Raw genomic sequence first — 22,921 nt, forward strand, 5'->3', positions numbered from 1 at the left:
TGTTTTAATTGCCAGAGGGTGCCTGCACTGGCCAGAGAGAGAAAGAGAGAGCACCTTCCCATGGGGCATAGTCGTGCCACAATGCTTTTTCCTCCATTTCTCTTTCCCAGCAGAATTTTGGGTATACGTGTATAACAGCCTGACATATTCTTCAAGCCTCTGGAGCCAGGACTTCAACTGTTACTGGCCATGCAGAATCCAGATCCCTTAACCACTAAGCTGTAGAACTGGCCACCCCTCCCTACTCTCAAAAAAAAAAAATTTTATTGTTTTACCACCTTCCTCAATTCTGCCACTATCTCTCAATACCATCTACCCTTTCCTCCAGGACAGAAAACTCGTAGAAATGGTGATGATGCCAGGAAGATACTGGGGACAATTAGAAAATGCCAAAATTAGGGCCAGCGGATGGTGTGGCAGTTTGAGTTCTGGACTTGGTGGCTTGAAAATCACACCAGGCATGTGTGCATGCTTGCCCAAAATCCCAGGAGGAGACCCAAAGAGAAGGGACTGCAGAGTGGCCATCTGTCCTAGAGGGTGATTTCTCACTTTCCTTCTCTCTGGCGAGCACATGTACCCTATGACAAAAATCTAAAAAAAAAAAAGAGAAGAAAATGCCAAAATGAAAATATAAAAAGGCAGAATAAGGACTAAGTAAGAATTTGTGTCAGGCCAGCTCTGTGGCTTGGTGTTGTTAATGGAGCTCGATCCCCCATGGCCAATCCTGCAATGTGAATCCCAGCCCCAATGACTTGAAAACATGCCAGGCACATGTGCATGCATGCCCAAAGTCCCAATGGAATGGAGAAATGGAGGAGAAGGGACAATAGCAAGACCACACCTCACTGGAGAGTGCTTTCTCCCTCTCCTTCTCCCTCTGTCTGTGTCTCTCTCTCTGGCAAGCACACTCACCTTTTGGCAAGTTAAAAAAAAAATCTGTCTCAAGAAATGTTATAACAGTAGTGTGAGATCTTGGTGCACATGCAAATTGGTTAGGATGTGTGCTTACAATGTAGATCTTTGGGCCAGCAGGTAATGTGGAGATCAAAGCTGTTGGATCCCACAAGGCTGACTTTGCAGTTCAAGTCCTCCCGCATTTGGCCTCTTGAAAATCACATCGGGCATGTGTGTGTACATACCTAAAATCCTGAGAGGGGAACCAGCAGTTAGCATAATGGCTATGTCGCTGGACTCCCACATAGTCGACCGCAGTTCATGTCCCAGACCCTGCGGCTTAAAACTCACGCCGGGTGCGTGTGTGTGCGTGCCCAAGATCCCGAGAGGAGAATGGAGGAGAAGGGATTGCGGCGTGACCATCCCCCCTGGGGGTGATTTCTCGCTTTCTGTCTCTCTGTCTCTCTCTGTCTGTCTGGCAAGTACACACGCCCTATAGTGAAAAACCTCTCCAAAAATAAATAAATAAATATATGAAAAATAAAATAAAATAAAATCCTGAGAGGAGAATGGAGAAGAAGGAATTGTGGTGCAACCACCTGCCCTCAGGGGCGATTTCTCCCTTTCCCTCTCTCTCCGTCTCTCTCCAGTAACACACCACCCACTAGCAAAAATACACCCAAAAAAAAAAAAAAAAAGGCAGATATCCAGGTCCTCACTACTCACTTCAGAAAAAGGCTTGGGAATCTGCATTTTAACATATTTCCTGTTTGATTCTGATGCAATCAGTCTGAGTATCTGACTTCCCAAAATAACTGTTCAGAAGTGTGCAGATAAATTGAGAGTGTTCACTTATTATGGGGTCAGAGATATCACAAAAGCAGGTCATATATTTTCTGGTACTAATGCCAGAGGAGCTAAGATGCTCCTTCTGAGAACCAGAAATCAGATCCTTGCTACTTGCTACTTAACAAAGAGATAGGAGTTGTTGAATAAGAAAAAGAATTTATTCAGTGAGGCCAACACCAGAGAGAGAGCAGACTAGAGTCCATAACTGCCTGTACCATACTGAAAAAGATACAAAACTCATGTAGAAAAAGAGGTCAATGTGAGGTACATCTAGAAACAAAGGGCAAGTTATTCATAATCTAGAGGCAGAATCACAAGAAGGCTTGGTCATCATCTTCTGGCAGGATCACAGAGAGGCCCAGAAGCATTATGGGGGATAATCACTGGTGGAGAGACGGTTTCCATTCTAGCAGGCCAGGCAGAATAACTTATATCACTTCTCTGCAAGGGACTTAAAGATAAGCAGAGAGTGGGCCAACCAGGTCGTGTGGTAGTTAAGACAGCTGGGTCCCACATGGCCAAACGTCTAGTTCAAGTCCCAGACCTAGAAGCTTGAAAAACATACCAGGTGCATGAGCTTATATGCCCAAAATCCCAAGAGGAAAGTAGAGGAAAAGGACTGCAGCATGACTATCCCCCTGGGGGTGATTTCTCTCTTTCTCTCTCTTCTCTTTCCAGCTAGTATGCATGCTCTATAGTAAAAATTAAAATTAAAAAAAAAAAAGATAAGTAGGGAGTAATAAGGCAGCAAAAGCAAAATAGTCAAGAAAATTCTTAGATCCTGATTTAGAAACAGTGACATTGTGACTTCATAATGCTTGAACTGATAAAATCTTCTCAGCCAGTCACATGGGAGGGGACTGAAGAAATATTTCCTCTCCCTATCTGGAAAGACCCAGCAAGGTTATTGTTAACTTCTTTCATTAGTTAAACATTAGGTTTCATCTATTGTAAGGGAGGTAAAAGGTTAGGTTTTGTAAGACTCATTGTGAGAAAGTAAAAGAAGGTAGCACTGATTCTCCTAACGTTTAACCTATTAAGGTGGACTCTAAGACTAAGTACAATAGAGGCACTTCGGTTCTCTTGTGGTTCAGTCACAGTACTTGATCCCACACGAAAAGTATTCCTATTCAGAAGTGATCCTTAAGCTTTAGGGATTGTTAAAATACAGATGGTTAGGCTCCTCACCCAGTTTTTGACTCAGTATGTCTGAAGTGAGGTCTAAGAACTTGTTTTAACAAGCTTCCAGATCATGCTAATTCTGTTGATTAAGGGACCACACACTGAGAACTGTTGCTCTTTAGCTTCATAAAATTATAATGCTTTGTTCTCCTCTATCCAACACATGAGGAAAATCAAAATCATTATATTAAAATAAAAACCCTAAAAAAAATTCTCTTTTGTTTTGTTTTTGCTTTTGAGAGAGATTTTTGCTATAGAGTGCATGCACTCACCAGAGACAAACAGAAAGCAAGAAATCACCTACCCCAGGGAGGATGGCCACATCACAATCCCTTCTCCATTCTCCTTTTGGGATTCTCGACATGCACGCACATATGCCCAGTATATGTATTAGGCTGCTGGGTCCAGGACTCAGACTGTGGTCAACTACATGGGAGTCTAGCAACGTAACCTTTAAACTATCTGTTGGTCCCTAAAGAGGACAATTCTAATCCATGGTAGCAAGCATCACATGGCCTTGTATGTTGAAGTAGGAGAGTGATCTCATACCTCAGTTACATCGTATCATCTCCAAGCCAGCCTAAGTGGATCAAGGAAGAGAGGAACAATATTTTTTTTTTTTTGAGAAGTTTTTGCTATAGGGCACTTGTGCTTGCCAGAAAGACAGAGAGACAAAGAGACAGAAAGCGAGAAATCACCCCCCAGGGAGATGGCTACGCTGAAATCCCTTCTCCTCCATTCTCCTTTCAGTATCTTGGGCATGCACGCACATGCGCCTGGTGTGAGTTTAAGCCACCAGGTCTGGGACTCGAACCGCGGTCAACTATGTGAGAGTCCAGTGACATAACCATTATGCCACCTGCTGGTCCTGAGCAATATTTTTTTCTTTCAGTTAAATCACAGTGATTTTACACATCTATCCCACACTTCCCTGGGAGGTTTCACAAAGCACATGCAAGAGCACTAGGTTTAGCCCTTATCAAAGAATGTTTTGATTTGTGTATACCGCCAGGAAGAACTAGTCTGAGGATCATTTCTCCTCCCTAATTCTGGGATGTTGTGTAAGAATACAGAACAAAGATTAAGTTAATGATAAAGACAAAGTCACTATGCTTTTAAATGACTTATTTTCTAACTATGATTCATAATTACATACTTGCACGATGTGTGTCCAACATATTGCACTGGGATTCTTTTCACCAGCTAGTTTTAAATTCCTTTAAAATGAGAAACATGAGATAGTTTTTGTGTGAAATATGTATTGTAATATATTGAAGTATAAGCTTCCTCCATAATTGCACATTTTGTTCATTTTTTATACTAAGCACTTTTTCACAAATGTGAATTATATGTGGATTTTCAAATAAGAGAAACCATTACAGGAAACAGGTATTTGTATTTTTGTTAGATCAATATTACTTTAAATGGACATGCTCAAGCTAAAATGGCCAATTATAAAAAGAACAGTGTGGGATTTTTTTTTATTTATTTAATTTCTTTTTTTGTGTGTTCTTTTGTTTTTTGTTTTTAATTTGACCAGAGAGAGAAACAGAGAAAGGGAAAGCAAGAAAATAAGCCACTAGGTCTGGAACTTAAACAGCAATCAGCCATGTGGGAATCCAGTGTCTTCAACTACCATGCCACCTTTTTAGGAGAAAGTGACAACATTTAGACCTTAATACATTTATATAACTTAGACATGAGGATCTGTGACCATCCATTACACAGTCACAGGTATATTTTAGGTGAATTTGAGACAAACTTCTTTTTTTACAAAATCACAGATGATGAGATTGGAAAATAAATACTCTTCACCCTCGCCCTCGCTTGGAGACTCAGAGAGGTTTGGCACACAGGTGTTTTAGATGCAAGCCAGGAGGTTCTGATTTAATCGCCCTTGGATGGCTGTGAGATTTCTAATGCCCTGTGGGTGTCCAAAGATGCTTCTAGCAAGAAAATAATGGCCACAATGTGAGCTGCTTAATTGCAACAGTTTTTTAAAAGTGCCTTCTTCTAAGCTGCAGCAGATTTCTTCTTTCTTCCTTTTTCTTTCTTTCTTTTTTTTTTTAGGCTTTTTCCATAGGGAGCATGCACTTGACAGAGACAGAGAGAGGGAAAATGAGAAATCATTCCCTGGATGGTGGGAAGTGGGGTTACACACACACACACACACACACACACACAGCAATCCCTTCTCCTCCATTCTCCCCTCAGGATTTTGAGCATGCATGCACAGGTGCCTGGCATGATATTCAGCTGTTGGATCTAGGACTTGAACTGTGGTTGGCCAGTTGGGAATCTACGGCCATGCCACCTGCTGACCCTGTATTTCTTCTTTTGTTAAATATATATATATATATATATTTGTATATATACATATATTTAGGGGGACCAGTAGATGGCATAATAGCTATGCCACTAGACTCCCACTTAGTTGACTGTGAGTCCCAGACTCAACGGCTTAAACCTCACGCCGGGCACATGTGCGTGCATGCCCAAAATCCTGAGAGGAGAATAGAGGAGAAGAGATTGCGGCGTGGCAATCTCCCCCAAGGGGTGACTTCTCACTCTCTGTCTTTCTGTCTCTCCAGTGAATGCACATGCCCTTTAGCAAAAATCTCTCTAAAACAAAACAAAACAAAATATATATATATATCGGGCTTGCTTCTTGGCACAGTGTTAATGTGCTGCTCAAGAAAGGCTGAGATCCCACATGGCAACCATGGTTCAAGTACCTGATCTGGTCAGCTGAGGACACTCTCAGCATGTGCTAGTGTCCAGGATCCTGTGGGCTAGAGGACTGGAGGAAGGGCTTGTGGCATGACAGGACCCTGGGGGAGGTACTCATCTCTCTCTCCCTCTCTCTCACATGTGTATTCATAAACTCTGTCATGAATAAAGAAATAATTAATTTTAAATTATTTTTAAAGTTCAGGTAATATGTTTATAGGTTCTTAACAGTATGAAATAAAAAGAAAAATGTCGGGAACCAGCAGTTAGCATAAAGGCTATGTCGCTGGACTCCCACGTAGTCGACTGCGGTTTGCGTCCCGGACCCGGTGGCTTAAAACTCACGCTGGGCGCGTGTGCGTGCGTGCCCAAGATCTCGAGAGGAGAATGGAGGAGAAGGGATTGTGGCATGGCCATCCCCCCAGGGGGATGATTTCTCACTTTCTATCTCTAATGTCTCTCTCTGTCTGTCTGGCGAGCGCACGCGTCCTATAGCGAAAAAACCTCTCAAAAAAAAAAAGAAAAAGAAAAATGTCTCTCCCTCTCATGATACGCTTTCTCACAAATTAACTATAGCTAATAGTTGTTTGGACTATACACAGAAAGATACGTTATGTATATAAAGTCCTAGCTTATACACACGTCCTTCTCTCATTTATGTAAGTGCAGTCATACCATACACATACTGTTTTATGCCTTTCGAATGAACTATATATCTTGGAGATCTTTCCATAGCTACAAATATAAATCTTTTCATTTTTTAATTCAATTGCATAATATAAAATCAAGTGTGGTACAAGTTACATAATCATTTCCTTATTAACAAACATGTAGGTGGTTTTGAATCTTTGCTATTATAAGCAATATTGCAATACAAGTATGTCCATAGGGTAAATTACCACGTAGTTGTAGAATTCCTGGGTTAAAGGATATACCAATTTGCAGTTTTGATACGTACTGTCAGGTTGCCCTCTTAACTGATTATTAAGTTTCATCTCCACCGACAGTGAATAACAGAGCCTCAGTAGCACTGGTTCTTTTTTTTTTTTTTTTAATTTTTTTTTTTTTGGAGCGGTTTTTGCTATAGGGCACGTGCGCTTGCCAGACAGACAGAGAGAGACAGAGAGATAGAAAGCGAGAAATCACCCCCCGGGGGGATAGCCATGTCGCAATCCTTCTCCTCCATTCTCCTCTCGGGACCTTGGGCACGCACACACACGCACCAGGCTTGAGTTTTAAGCCACCAGGTCCGGGACATGAACCGCGGTCGACTACATGGGAGTCCAGCGACATAGCCATTATGCTAACTGCTGGTCCCAGCACTGGTTCTTTTTTTAAGACCTCACTTCCAGCTATAGTAAGAAAAGAAGCGAATTCCAAACATTGCCAAGAATCCATCTACCTACTATAGAATTCTCCACTTATGAGTGCACCAGAGGACTCACTGAATTCTGGTGATAGCTCTCAGAGGCTTCCCTCTAGTTTCACGGGTCAGTTTATCATATAAATATGTATTTAACATACTTACCAAAGGATACCCTCCATATGCTATTTCCCTAAAGCTGGCTGGTAATCTGGAATTTTTGCATCTGTCTTATATTTCATTTTGTCCTTGGGAAAAATATAGTCCCAGCATCCGGATGATAATAATAAATCATAATAGCTCCCTTATATGGACTTCTGCTCCAAGTACTCAGACACATTATGCACATTATCTCATTAATCATGAAATATCCCTTTAAGGAGGACATTTTTATCTGTATTTCAAAACAGCATAGAACTTGAACCGCAGACTGTTACGGATTTCCCTTAAGGGTCTTCATGAATTAATGGATTTTATGTATTCTGGCCTTCTGATTTGAGTTCAGCAGAGTTCATGACAGAGGCCTCTGAGCTCTTTTCATTAAGGAAAGTCTCAGGGCTTTTATACAACTATAACAAGCAAAATGGGCAGAAGTCTCTAGATGAGACAGAGGAGGTTGTGAACTCCTTTTCTCAAAGGATTTAACCTTCTTCCATTAAACAATTACAAAGGAAATATAAGTCAGGCCACAGATAGGAAAGAGACCATTCTGTAAATTAAAGTTCACACGAATCTTAAGATTTGGGGGATTTTCATGGTGTTGATCTAAATGAGAAAACTAAACCTGTGAAACTTTATGAGACACTCTCAAGCTTTGATTAAATTGAACTAGAGGGAGATGAACTAAAAATTACACTAGATTTAATAGACAAGAATAAAGATCTCTGGGGAAATCCATTAAGATTGGCTGGCTTACATTGCCGTGTTAGGCCTAATTGCAACATTGGCAGAACCACGTCTGACAATAACACCAAGTGGTGCCTTCCACATAGCACCGCCATTTGAAGTCCAGAGCTAGTTGCATGGAATTCTTAGTCTGACATAGAAAAGTTTATCGCTATAGATTGGAGGCCCCCCACCAAATTCATGTGTTGGGGCTCTGATGTATTATAAAGGTGTTAAGTGAAAACGAATTCCCTTAACGGTGTCCCAGGGTGAGGCCTTTGGACATAATAAGGTCATTAGAGCACATTCACTATGACTGTTCTGATGGGCTTACGAGAAGGGAAAAGAGATCAGAGGCAGAAATGTATGAACAGCTGTTTTGCTCAAGATCTTGCCCTCTGCCATGTTGTAATCTCATCAGAAGTTGACCTCCAGACCTTGAACCTCTAAACTGTGAGCTGAATGAATATTCTCATGAATCATCCAGTTTTAGATATTTCTGTTAGCAATGTAAGAGTTAACTAATACAGTTATCTACCAAAACCCCGTATGGGCCAAGAGAGACGGAGGTATGACTCTGGCATTTCCTTCAGCCTTATCGAATTGCCAGTTACAAGAATACAATGGATTTTTCCATTGCTGCTTTTTTATTCTGCTCTTATAGAAGTTAAGATTGTGAGATTACACAAAAGGGCAGAAATGCCTTTCACACAGGGATCTCACTCAGGGATCCTCTTCTTGTAGTTCTGAGGTCTTTGTAAAGGCTGTCATTGTCTCCTCTTGTTATGACTTGGAGCAGAATTCTGTGACCTCAGAGGAGGAAATGTGGTATGGTGAATAGAAAATAATAATAATAATATGAAATTCCATAAATAAAAATCCCCTCTCTTCCTTTATAATGTCAGCCAAGATTGACTTGTGAACCAGTAGCAGAGATCAAAAGACAGCACACAGACTTTTCCAGAAAGAATGTTGGGGCAGAATTTTTTAGCATTTCAAACACCAAAATAGACCAAAGGAATTCAAAAAGTAATGTGCAAAATGCTGTAGGTTTTAGTTAGCAGAGCTGATTTGCTTTCTATAGCAGCAAAGTTAGATGTGACTTTCTTCAATGCTAAAAACAGTGGCGCTTCGCTGCATGATTCATAATTGTGTTAATTCCAGTGCATTACAAGATTTTTCATTGTGTGTATTGTTTGGGGTTACTCAAATAGGTGTACTGGAAAATTGTGCCATGTTCGGCCAAAATGTTCCTTATGATAACATACCAGTGATATCTTTGACTCTTGGGAGATTTTATAAATGTGAAGTGGTCGCACATGCTAAACTGTCTACAGTAAGAACAGGCAAGGTCATACTCGGGCTCCTGTCTCCTATATAGGTATGATCAGGGGATGAAAGCAAATTCTCAGTCTCTGCACATGACTCTTCTTCTTTTCTTTTTTTTTTTAACTTTTTTTTTCTATTTTTTTGAGAGATTTTTGCCATAGGGCACATGAGCTTACCAGAGGCACAGAAAGTAGGAAATCACCCTGCAGAAGGAACCACCATATTGCAATCTCTTTTCTGCTTTCCTCTAAGAACTCTGGGCACACACGCACACCTGCCTGATGTGAGCCCCATGCTTCCGGGTCCAGGATTCTAGCCACATGGGAGTCCAGTGCCTCAGTTATCACGTCACCCACTGGTCTGTACATGACTTTTCTTTATCCTCCTTTCTCTTGGTTATGGGGCCTGTCCTAGTGATTTTTACAAGATGCCTGTGTATTCCTACAAAAATAAAATATAAAATAAAATAAAGTGTACAAAAGATGCTTCCCTTCAGTTTGTCCACACACACATGAGACATTTCAAATGACTGCTAGACTTTCAAGTGCTGTGCTCAGCAATCCTTCAGTAGTTTGGTATTAACCACAACAAAGTTATCCTATCAAGTAAAAATACTGGCAGGTTCTATTGGACCCTAGAGACATTTGGCCAAATCTGAGTTTGAAAGTTAACTTCCAAAACTTAATTTAATTTATATGATTTTTTTAAAAAAAAACCATAATATTACCGAAAATATAGGTGATCTTTTTAAAGATCCTTTTAGGCAATTTCAGTGCTTTTTAAGTGAACGGTCAGTGCAAAAATCTTTATATTCTCTAAAACTGAGAGGCCTTTTCATAGAACCACACAACGAAATGACTGTAGAGTTAGAAGGGGTTTCCATATTATTTATTATAGCTCTTTATTTTATCAGATAAAAATGTCCATGATAGGATTGTTTTTCAAAAGATGTCACTTGGGGTGGAAGGAGTAATATAAGCATGTATGTTCACATGTTTTTTAAGGAAAAACTTTTTTTTTTTAATTCATAATACAATTCATGTGCATGCACCTGAGAGTGAGAGATGTATGAGTACCCTTGGCAGGGGCTGCTCACACCATGGTCTCTTTCCTACAGTCCTCTAGTCCATGGGATCCTGGGACTCAAGCACATGCCTGGAATGTTTGAGGCTGACCAGGCCAGAGATTCAAACCATAGTCACCGTGTGAGATCCAGCTTCTCTTGAGCAGCACATTACCACTGTGCTGTGGAGCTGGCCCAAATTCAAACTTTACATAGCATAAAGCACTAGATGGTGAAAAATAAATATTTACCACTGCCAAGTCATCTAATTATCCTATTAGGATTTTTCCAGAGATATTCTGTGTATGTATGACATCCTATTAGCAAGAGCTTTGGACCTGACAAGGCCAGACAGGTCATAAGTTAATCACGTTTGTATTATAAATTATTATACAGCAATAGTATACTTAATTTCTGTTTCTTTATTCATAATAGAGCATGCGTGGATGCATGAGAGACAGAGAGAGAAAGAGAGATGGGCACCCTCCATGGGATCTGGCCACAGCCCCATCCGCTTCCTCCAGTCCCCCAGTCCTTCAGCCCACTGGTTCTTGAGCACTCACATGCACAACATCTGGCATGTTTAGGCCAAGGATTCAAATGGAGGTCACCATTCAAATGGAGATCTGTCTTCTCTTGGGCAGAGAAGACATGTTACCATGGAACAACAGAGGGCCCTAGTATACCTTTTTAATTTCAAGGTCAGCTCTGTCACTTACAAATTTGGGCAAGTTACCTCATCTCTCTTCCTGAATTTCTATTTTCATGTGAATGATACCCACCAGGCAGGATTGTCCTGGTTAAGTGAGGTAATGTAGCAAAGTTTCAGATACATCCCTTGATTTCATGTGTTTGTTTGGTTTTCACTAAGGGCACATGAGCTTACTGGAGACAGAGACAGAGAAAGAAAAAGCAGCCTCCTGGGGGCAGGCGAATGGGCACACCACAATCTCTTTTTCACTACTCTCCTCTCAGGATTTTGGGTTCACATGCACACATGCCCAACATGTTTTTCACGCTGTCAGATACCAAACTTGAACTGTATACCCGTATATCCAGCCATGTAGGATCCAGTTGCCTTAACCCCATACCACCAGCTGGCTCTTCCTCTTGATTTAGACTATTAGAAAATACTTTTTTTTTAGAGGTTTTCGCTATAGGACCCGTGTGGAGAAAATACTTTTTTTAAAAAAAAAATATTTTCATTTCCAATACAGAGGATGAAGTCTTACCAAGGTAGGAATGAAGGCGTCTGTAGGAAATATACAAAGAGGATGTGTTATGTTGCGTTTGTGCAGCATTATCACTTCTTATTTCTAACCTTGATGAAGTTGACTGGCTTCTTTAACTAATTTTTATTTCAAAAATAGTTGTCTTTGGGAACCAGCAGTTAGCGTAATGGCTGTTGCTGGACTCCCACATAGTCGACCGCAGTTCGTGTCCCGGACCTAGTGGCTTAAAACTCATGCCGGGCGCGTGTGCGTGCGTGCCCAAGATCCCGAGAGGAGAATGGAGGAGAAGGGATTGCGGCGTGACCACCCCCTCTGGGGGGTGATTTCTCGCTTTCTGTCTCTATGTCTCTCTCTGTCTGGCGAGCGCACGCGCCCTATAGCGAAAAAAACCTCTCCAAAAAAAAAAACAAAAAAGTTGTCTTTAATCTTCTCTAAAACTGTAACCTGAAAGTCCGATGCCTCCCTGAAATCTACTACTTTCAAAGATTATACACAATGTTATTGAGAGAGTAAAAAAGGAGAGGATTTGTTATTTAATAGCTATTTATGATGCAACTAATATGTGCCAGGTATTTTGCGAGGTGGTGTAGAACCAGGAAAAACATAACGGAGAAGATGGTGCTAAGGATTGCTCAACTCAGGGGTTGGTAAAATTCATTTCCTTAGTCCTCTGAGACCTAGAAAATAATCAGTTTCACTCAAATTTAAGATATCTTTTACAGGTACAAGAAAAATCCAACCCAGTATTTTAAACAGTTAAAGGAACTAACTGGCCCACATGCCAGAAAAGCTAAACACAGGGCAAGCTTCAAGAAAACCAATGGCTCCATAATGTCAGTAAAGACCTACTGTCTTTTTATTACTGTACTCTATTTTTTGATAATGCTATTTGCATCTTGGGTTGTTCCTCCACCCCCACTGATAGTAGTAAGAAGCAACCAGAGTTACACGTTTCCTAGTTCATTTCTTTACAAGTTGAGAGTACCTTTGAAGCAACTCCCATGGATTAGAGAAGAGTTTCCTTTCCCAAACTCTACCAACTCTCTCCTTCATCTTATTGTCCATATTGCATCACAGGCCCTACGCTAAATCCATCACATGGATGGGGAAATGTGGTATTGCTGATTAGCTTAAGACAGTAAGGATTGTTTCTGGATATGGGTACTCATCTCGAACCATGCTGGAAGACCTAATGTTTATTTAGAAAGTTAAGGGGCCAGCAGGTGGCATGGTGGTTAGGGTGCTGGACTCCCAGATGGCTGACCTCAGTTCAAGTCCTGAACCTGGCAGCTTAAAACTCACCCTGAGCACATGTATGTGCATGTCCAGAAGCCCGAGAATAGAAGAGAAGGAATTGCAGCCTGGCCATCTCCCTCTGGTGGATGGTTTCTCACTTTCTCTGTGTGTGTATCCCTGGAGAGTGCTTGCACTCTATCACACACACACACACACACACACACACACACACACAAATTCTGAAAACAAAACATATTTGGAAAGTTGAAAAAGCCTGGGCCACTCTTATGGCCTATTGGTTAAGTGAGCCAGATCCCACATTGCCAACCACAGCTTGAATCCTGGGTCCGGTGGCTTGAAAAACACACTGGATACATGCGAATGCATGTACAAAATCCTGACAGGTTGGAGAAATGGAAGAAAATGGATTGTAGCTTGACCTCACCCCACTGGGGGTTGTTTTCTCTCTCTCTCCTCTATCTCCCTTTCTCTGGAAGAGCACATGTCCTTTGGCAAAATCAAAAGCAAAAAAGAAATAGTAGAAAGAACTCTGGATAGTGAGAAGAGATTTCAGAAACATTAACTAGCTCTTTTTTCACTGCTTCTCTCTGTATATCTATTCTATGTCGCTCTTTTAGGTTGGCTGCATACATGAGGGTTTTACTTTGGAGACCTCATTAATTTTATTTACAAGGAAACAATTCTCACACCAAATATATATGATCCTATAAAGTGCAATTCCCATCACCTGTTTTCTTGTTTTCTGTGTTTTTGTTTTTTAGATTTTTACATAGGACAAATTGGTTTGCCAGAAAAAGGCAGAGAGGAAAAGTGCAAAACCACACCCCACCCTCCCAGGGAGGATGGCTATACCACAATCCCTTCTCCTCTGTTTTCTCAGGATTTGGGGCATGTGTGCACACACACCCAGTGTGATTTTCAAGTTGCTGGGTCCAAGACTTGAACCATGGTTGGCCATGTGAAAATCCAGTGCCTTAATCACGGTACTTCCTGCTGGCCCCACCCCCATCACCCATTAATGACTTTTGTGCCTTAGTGGGAAATTCTTAAACAACCATCTAATTGGTATGGTTTAACCTTTCAGCTGGCTCTCAAAGTAGGTCTCCACAGACTGGTTCAATCACAATAGCCAGAAAAGTAGGGTCATATGAAATAAACATGGATGACTAGGCCCATCTGTTCAGCATGGGAACAGATTCTTTTAGAAGGAGATGTGGGCAGAAAGGCAATTTTATATACATTTCTAGTCAGAAAAATCCTAGGGGTGAAAATGATAGAGAAAAAAAATGACACCAAATTTAAAGACAAAAGAAAAGCTGCCACCATGATTTAAAATTAATCCACGTTGGGGCCAGCAGTTGGCATAATGGCTATGTCGCTGGACTTCCATGTATTCGACCATGGTTTGAGTCCTGGACCCAGTGGCTTAAACTCACTCCGGGCGTGTGTGCGAGCATGCCCAAGATCCTTAGAGGAAAATGGAAGAGAAGGGAAAGACTTGAACCACGGTCAGTCATGTGGGAGTCCAATGTCTTTATCATTATATGCCATCTTCTGGTCCCCAAATTACCCATTTTCAACTCCTGATATTGCAGAAAACCTGATGCCGAGGAATGGAAAGCAGCATTTGGAGAGATTAGGAGAACTGTTTATTATGCCAGCAGGCACTGAGGAGTTAGCACTCCGAATTCTCTGGCCCCAGCAGGGGCTGGACACAGTCTTTCATGGGGGGAATTGAGGAATGGGAGGTCTCGGGTGGGGATTGGGCTCAGGACCTGCCCTACACAGCATCAAAGGGAGGAGTCAGAGAAGCAGGAAGTCTAATCTATTCAAGGTACCAATCCATTCAAGTACTAATCTTTTCAAAGTATTCATCTATTCAAGGTACTAACCTACCCAAGGTTTTCAGGTTACTCTGTAGCTCCAGGAAGGGGCAGTAAGTTTGCTGGAGGGCAGAAACCTTAGACAGCTATCAGTCCTGAGTTAATAGTCATAGGAATTTAACAGTTTATAATGTAGGCGCTTCTCCAAGATGGAGTCGCTCCTCCAAGATGGAGTGTTGCCTGCTTCACTGATGGGTGTTAGAGACTCCCATCCCCAGACTAACTCCAGATGTGTTTTCTGGAAAGGGAGGTAGTTTTGAGTTCTTAGCAGTAGCTGTGACTCAAAGAAAAGTACTGAGTAGTTATTGGAGTAGTACAATCAAATGCCTGCTAGAGTGAAAAAAAGGAACAGAAAGCCAGGAACAAGGCTGGCAAGTGGCATGGTGGTTAAGACCCTGAACTCCTACATGATCAACCATGGTTTGAGTCCCAGACTGGCAGCTTGCTTTCACTTTCCCTTTAATAACAAATAAAATAAATAAATAAATACCTTTAAAAAGAAGGAAAGCCAGAAATAAGTGTACTTCTTCGTGTTGTTAAGGTGTATTACTGGTACTCTTTGACCTTAATAGCCATCTAACTTGACACTACTTGAATGCCAAGTAAGTAATGAACAGATGCTCCCTAACCCCCAAAGTCCAGGACTCCAGGAATGTGCTGAGGGCACATCCCTCTGAGGCATGGAAATTGCATTGAATGTTTTTATCTAGGGTTCTAATACCCGAATTAAGACTGCTTTGCCTAGACTAACCCAAAATATTAAACATAATAAAGCCAGGCTAAGGAAAAAAACATTTAAAAAATGCAGAGAACACTTTAAAAAAAAATGTTATTTGACCTGTGGCTAATTCTGATCTTAGCTGAAAAAAGAACAAGTCCTAGTGATGGTTAAGACTGAAGGACAAATTGATACTTAAAAGAAAGAAGGAATGACTTTGACATAAAGGCATAGTGGAATTTTTTTAATCATTTTAGGCAGTAGCTCCAAAGGGCCTCCCCATTTCTCAATAGCTTTGATTTGTAGCAATAATGGTTATGCAATTTCCACACATTGTGCTTCAATCACAGCATGCAGGCAACAAGAAAAAGAAAACAACTGAAGGGGCTTGGAGTTGGAGATTTTGATAAGGTTTCCTTTTCAATTCACAAAGTTTTTTAACTGGGTATTTTTCTGAGGCAACTGAAATTATTCTACTGAGTTTTAAGCAGATATACATGGATGCAGCAAAGTGTCTCATTTTCTTAAATGTATCTATGGCAGCAATGCTGGTTAATGAAGTTGTGAAAAATGAACCGAAAAGAAACTATCGGGCTTACGAATTCCACAGTCGACAGATTGTTGGTCTTTCTCTTAAAAAAGAGAGAGAGAAAAAAAAAAAAAGATGCCATCTGTTTACAAAAAAATGAGAAATGTATTTCCCTTAGGGCATCATGCTACGGCTATTCAGAGAGAGGTCACAGTCATTTTGAGCGAGGATTTGGGACAAGGAGCAAGACCGCCTCAGGTCTGTACAATCATTGGTGGAAAACAACAAAGATGATTTCCTCTGGTCCCTATTTTAGTCCTACTCTTTGAACTTCCAACAGTTTATTTATTGTTGTTATTATTTTTAATTTGGCACAGATTGTTTCAAGAATCATCTTGGTTCCCTTTTTTGAAGTTCTTTTTTTTTTTTTTTTATTTGTTGAGACTGGTTTCTAAAAGTGCTCCACCTCCACCACCTGTCATTAGATGGGGGCCACGGCTGGGAGCACACTCGTCCGTTCTGAGCTCAGCTGCGGACTGGAGAGTGAAGGGCCACGGCAGACCAAGTGGAAGTGCAGATTTGGAGGTAGGTGGCAACACAGTGTTTCAAAATAAAAATCCCAAGTGTGGCTCAGAGATACATTTTCGTACGCTAAGTATACCAGGAGAAATAAAACTAATCTCTATCCACTTTAATTATCTCAGAAGGATTTTTTTTTCCCCTTACAAATAAAATCCTGGGAATTTTCCTCCCTGTTCATCCAATCATTTCCATGAGATTACTCCTTTGTGGGGCACTCATCACTAGATGGCATTGTGTAGTGTTTGTGGACAGCAGTCACTAGATTGGCAAAGTTACAGTTTGGGCCATTTGGGGGTAATTTTTTTCTTTTCCTTAGTATGAATCTAGAGAGTCTCATTCTGTTCCTAGATAGTTTATCTTTATATGTTTTATAGGTTTGGCTTTGTAAAATTTGTATATTCTTTGAGATTCTTTTTTTCCCAGTGTATTTTAGTATATGAGGCTGTGAAAATTTGTTTTAAATGAACAATGAATTCGTTCTCCCTCTAACTTTTCTTCCAAGTCACTTATACAAAAGCTTACTTACAAATACTTTGCAGAAATAAAATACAGAGCAACGGAAGCTAGGACCATTGCCTAGTCAGGCAGATAGAGAAATTACACGTATGAAACCTTGCTTTATCTATGTGTGAGCAGTTAAAACCTAGTCCTAGATAACCATGCAGATGGAATAATATTAAAATGATCAGTTAAAGCCTTCGTAAACCTGTGGAAATTTATAAAGAAAGTAAACAGGGACCAGCAGTTGGCGTAATGGCTATGTCACTGGACTCTCACATAGTCAACCATGGTTCGGGTCCCGGACCTGGTGACTTAAACTCATGCCAGGCATGTGTGTGTGCGTGCCCAAGATCCTGAGAGGAGAATGGAGGAGAAGGGATTGCGGCGTGGCCATCCCCCCTGGGGGGGTGATTTCTCACTTTCTGTCTCTCTGTCTCTCTGTTTCTCTCTGTCTGTCTGGCGAGCGCATGCACCCTATAACAAAAATTAAAAATAAAAAAAAAGAAGAAAGTAAACAGCCAGAAATAAGGAAAACTGAATAGAAGGAGATGGTGGTCACAGTCTCGTGCTCCTCCAGACATAACAGGTCATTCTGACCATTTTCATGTTGTATTCCAATAAACCTTAGGCTACTAAGGATTGGATTGTAATTTCAATCTTGTTAATAAAGCAGGACAAGTCTTTCTAAATTATAATTATGACTTAGTGACACAAGAGCTTGAAATTAATAATGCATAATAAAATGTTATTTGGAGTGAGGCTAGTAAGATAGAGGACAGATGAATAGGTGCTGGATGAATGGGTGGAGAGTTAGCATCAATATTCTGAACAGTTACTAGAATCATAATAGTGATCATCTTTATATTTTTCTTTTTTTTTTAAGCTATATGGCATGTGCACTTAATCAGAGAGAGAGAGAGAGAGAGGGAAAATGTAAAATCAATCCCCACCCCAGGAGGGACAGTCATGCTGCAATCCTTTCTCTTCCATTCTCCTCTCGGGATTTTGGGCACACATGCACCTGGCACGAATTTCCCTCTTTTCATTTTTTTTCTTCAAAGAATTATTTATTTTATCTATCATTATTATTATTATTTAAATTTGCTATAGTTACTAGAGACAGATGGGAGCCAGGGGCAGAATGAGAAAGCAAACCACCAGGTCTGGGATTCAAACTATGGTCAGCCATGTGGGAGTCCAGCACCCTAACCGTCACACCACCCACTGGCCCCATCACAGTGTGATTTTCAAGTGGCAGGGTCTGGGGGCTCAAATAGTGGAGTTGGTCATGTAGCATCCAGCTGCTGGCCCAATCTTTTTTTAAAGTTATTGATTAATTTATTTTATATGAGAGGGAGAGTGGGCAAGACCTCTTCAACAGGACCTCACCTCACCATGACCCTCCCAGCCCCAGTCCTCCAGTCAGCCTGCATCATGGATGTGTGTGCCCCACCAACTGTACCAGCATGGCAGGCCTTAATTTTCTGTTTTTATTTTCTTCTTTAGTATCTGAAAAGATGTTTCTGTTTCAGTTTGCTTTTGACTTTTCTTCATTCATTCATCCATTCAACAAACATTAACCAAACATCTATTTTGGATTTGATACCAGAGATGCTAAGATAATAAGACAGTAAATTCACCCTCATAAAACCTTTAGTCTTTAACATTATTATGCATTGATACAGTAAATATCCAAGTCAGTCATGGGAGGAGAGATAGAGGGAAGAAAGTGAAAGACTCGTGATGCAGAGTGTTGTCGAAGAAACCAGACACGTGGTTTACAGTTATAGCTCTGCTGATAGCTCACGTTGCAGCCCTGGACCCCCCTCCATGTGCATTCAAAAATCATTGTATGTGAAAATGCTCTGTAAACTGTAAATACCTTAAAAATGTAAGGTTTTTAAGCTTCCTAATTTGCACAACTTTTAAGTAGAACTTTGATCCTACAATCAAGAGTTTCCTCCCTTTTAATTTTCCCCTCTATTTCAAAATTCCAACTGCATAAATACAAACCCATAAAATTTACAACTCACTTTGTGAAACAGAAAGTGGGCAGAAACACCTTGACCCTAGAGAGAAAAGATGAACGGCTAAACCAAATGGATGTGATTTCGTGGGACTCTACAACAATGACACTGTGATGAGCCCCTTTCCCTTTTCTTTTTCTCCTCATTCTTGCCACTTCTCTTGGTTCCTGAAAAGAGAAATGTAATTTCCAGCAGATTCTGTAACAATAACACATTTGAGATGAAAAGACATCTTGTGAGTTTCATTCTGGTCCTAGAACTTTACCTCTCTACATTTTGAGGTAGAAAAATACCAAAAGAAGATCTAGTTGATTATTAGATTAGGAGATGCGGCATAGTACTATCAATTCTTATACTAGTTCAACAGTTGTAGAAAATACTTCTTGTTTGTTCCCCACCCTCAGGGCAGTCATACCGTAAGTTACAAAAGATAATTCAGAAAATTTCCCTTTTTTCCACAGACTATATGGCATAGAAGCCCACAAAGAAAGACACATAAAAGGTGTTCTTCTTGGTCAAGTCCTTAACTGGATCTAATATGTGCAGAAAAGTATTTTATCTCAATTTCCTGGTCTATTCTGTGGGGACTTGGTCTTGTACTTTGTTACTGAATTTAGCTGTATTTGTAGTATGACAATAGCTTGTCAGTAAAGATGAATTTCTAATTAAGAATTTGAGCTGAAAATGTTCCTTCAATGTATAAGTATATTCTTGTTTGAAACCTATTTCATAAGAAAAGAGGATAAGTAGCTTGGATTCATCCTACCTATAAAAAATACATACCTATCCTTATTTTGAATGGTTAGTTTCCTTCCAGGATACTTGTTTATCATTAACCATAAGCTCTGAGACAATTTGGAAGCATAGAAAAAGAAAGTTTGGGAACCAGCAGTTAGCGTAATGGCTATGTCGCTGGATTCCCACGTAGTTGACTGCGGTTCGCGTCCCGGAACTGGTGGCTTAAAACTCACGCCAGGCGCGTGTGCGTGCGTGCCAAGATCCCGAGAGGAGAATGGAGGAGAAGGGATTGTGGCGTGACCATCCCCCCTGGGGGTGATTTCTCACTTTCTGTCTCTAATGTCTCTCTCTGTCTGTCCGGTGAGCGCACGCGCCCTATAGCGAAAATCTCTCAAAAAAAAAAAAGAAAAAGAAAAAGAAAGTTTAGACCAAAATACCTATTTAACATATTATTTCTTTCCCAACTTGGCCTTCATTTTTCAGGTTTATGACTTTTTAAAAAAATACTATTTCAAGCCAATTGCTGTTATAAGAATGACTTATTAGTGTACAAAGGACCTAGGAAATGGAATTCAGTTTCACCAGTTTCAGAGACCATAGCACTTCAGCTTTCCATCATCAGTATTCAGTATTAGGGAGGAAAGATTTTCTTTTAATCACAAAAGTATGTGCACCCACATATAGCCATGGATAAAACTTCCCTGGAAGGAAGCAATGATTTTTTTTTTTTAATGATTTTGGGAAACTGTACTGAGACTTTTCTCTAAAAATAAAACAGCATTTCATCAGTACTGGTCATTTTTTAGCCTCATTTGACAAATGATCACAGATGCTCATGAAAATCTAAAGGAAACTGAAGCTGTTCTCTTGTGAAGTGGCTAAATATCTTTCCTTTAAACTGTATTTTACAACAAAAACAAACTTTACCACTTTGATTGAAGAAAATGCAGGAAGCCATATGGTCCCACCCAGAGTCTCTCTGCATGCAAAATGTCGTCCTGGGGAAGAAAGTTCAAGGTGTTTTTAAGAACAGAACTTTTATGTTTCTGCTTATTAACAATAGCACTTCCTGTTTTGAGCTCTAACTACACTGAGGCTATCAAGAAAGTCACATTATGGACTTCTCCATTTTGCACAGTGAAGAACATTTAGATTCCCTCTCACCGTGTGTGCAGTTCAAAGTGATTATCGCCACTCAGTTCTTCTTAGGGTGTATAACTTGATCTATGGTCCCCAACAGGGCTGGAATGTTCAGTAATTTATAGTTACCTTGTCATGAGTCAAGTAGTCAAGTGAAGAGAATATACAACATCTTCTGTCTTAAGTACACTTGAAGTTAATGTCTCTAAATGACCCCAGGGGTTCATTCACTAAGTTATTAGAAGTAAGTACGAGGCTGGCTCTGTAGCATGGAGGTTAAGCCTTGTGCATTAAGAGCTAGATCCCACATGGCCACCTGCAGATCCAACCCGGCCCTGGTGGCTTAAAATACATGCCAGCCACATACGTGTGAGTACCCAAAATCCTGACAAGGTGGAGAAATGGGGGGAAAAGAATGGCACCATAACTGCATTACATTGAGGTGTTCTTTCTTTTTCTCTCTCTAATATACATGCTCTCTGGAATTAAAAGAAAAATAACAAAGAAAAGTAAATAGAGATTAATGGGACCTAAAGATGTAGATATGACATCAAAATAAATAAAAGTGGGGCCAGCAGGTGGCATGGTGGTTAAGAGTGCTGAACTCTCATGTCTGACTACAGTTCAAGTCCCAGACCTGGTGGCTTGCTTTCTCACTTTCTCTCTCTCTCTGTGTCCATTTCTGGTCAAATTAAAAATAAATAAATAAATAAATAAATAAATAAAGTTTAAAAACATAATTATTTAAAAAACATAAATAAGGGACCAGCAGTTAGCTTAATGACTATGTCGAAGGACTCCCATGTAGTCAACCGTGGTTCGCGTCCCAGACCCAGTGGCTTAAAAAACTCACACTGGGCGCGTGTGTGTGCGTGCCCAAGATCCCGAGAGGAGAATGGAGGAGAAGGGATTGCGTTGTGGCCATCCCCCCTGGGGGGTGATTTCTCGCTTTCTGTCTCTCTGTCTCTCTCTGTCTGTCTGGCAAGTACACGTGCCCTATAGCAAAAGCTTCTCAAAAAAAAAAAAAAACATAAATAAATAACAAAAGCATTTTAGAAAGTAATATTCTCGGTCTCTATACTATAACCTTTTCTCTTTTATTAAGTTTTTGCCATAGGGCATGTGTGCTTGCCATGAGAGGAGAGAGACAGAGAGAGGGAAAATGAGAAGGTAACCCCCCAGGGAGGATGGCTATACTGCAGTCCCTTCTCCTTTCCTTTCTCAGGATTTTGGACACACCTGCATATATGTCTGGTATAATTTTCAAGCCACCAGGTGCAGGACACAGACTGTGATCCATGTGAGTCTATGTGGGAACCCAGCTACCTTAACCACCATGCCACCTGCTGGCCCTCTATACTACAACATTTTTTTTTTTTTTTAAGGTATACTTCAGGAAGCCAGCTAGTGGCACAGTGGTAACGCAAAGCTCTGTGATGCTAGACTCACCTGAGAAGGTCCCAGGTTTGCAAACTGCAGATGCATCTGTGTTCCTAATCCAGGCCAGCTGAGGCCAGGAGTGAATTTCAGTAAGACGACTTTGCTGGCGGCCAGCTCATGGCCAGCGTGGTGGTTAAGACGGTTGGAGTTCCAGATTCAGTGGCTTGAGAAACATGCTTGTTTCAGGTGTGTTCACGCCCCAAAATCCTGAAAGGAAGGAGAAATGGAGGTGAAAGGATTGTAGCATGACGATTCTCCATGCACATGTGCCCTCTAGCAAATTTTAAAAATAAATAAATAACAAAAAGACCTTGTTGGGAGTGTCAGTCTCTAGCTCTCTTATAGGAGAAAGAAGTAAATTCAATAAACTTGAAAAAATAATACCACATATTGAATGAAGTAGAATATCATACCCAGTGAAAAAAACAACCACTTTTCTATTATCTGTATTGTTGTGAGAATGACAGTTTATTAGAAACAAAGATAAGTTCCTTAATAACAACAGCAAAACGTATCTTAAAATTTATCTTTAAGTTTTTTTTTCTTATACTCAGAGAGGTCATGCATTCACCAGGGAAA

General features: G+C 40.6%; 1 protein-coding gene and 1 long non-coding RNA gene across 3 annotated transcripts in view; one reads left to right on the forward strand and one right to left on the reverse strand.

The window, feature by feature from the left end:
- Positions 1-16,379: 16,379 nt before the first annotated feature.
- The window catches only part of SLC39A10 (solute carrier family 39 member 10), a 165,641-nt gene continuing 159,099 nt past the window's right edge, over positions 16,380-22,921 (forward strand). For both annotated transcript variants that reach the window (XM_006167760.3, XM_006167763.3), the window contains exon 1: positions 16,380-16,499. The gene's annotated coding sequence lies outside the window, so the exon portion shown is untranslated. The remainder of the gene's footprint in view (positions 16,500-22,921) is intronic.
- LOC102501680 (uncharacterized) lies at positions 18,640-22,532 on the reverse strand. The gene is made up of 3 exons (XR_337277.3): positions 22,352-22,532; positions 20,690-20,760; positions 18,640-19,191 (listed from the first exon to the last, which is right to left on the reverse strand). It is a non-coding gene; the product is annotated as an uncharacterized LOC102501680 (long non-coding RNA).

This window comes from Tupaia chinensis, unplaced genomic scaffold (assembly GCF_000334495.1).
Source record: "Tupaia chinensis unplaced genomic scaffold, TupChi_1.0 Scaffold145082_1, whole genome shotgun sequence".
Classification (NCBI taxonomy): Eukaryota; Metazoa; Chordata; class Mammalia; order Scandentia; family Tupaiidae; genus Tupaia; species Tupaia belangeri.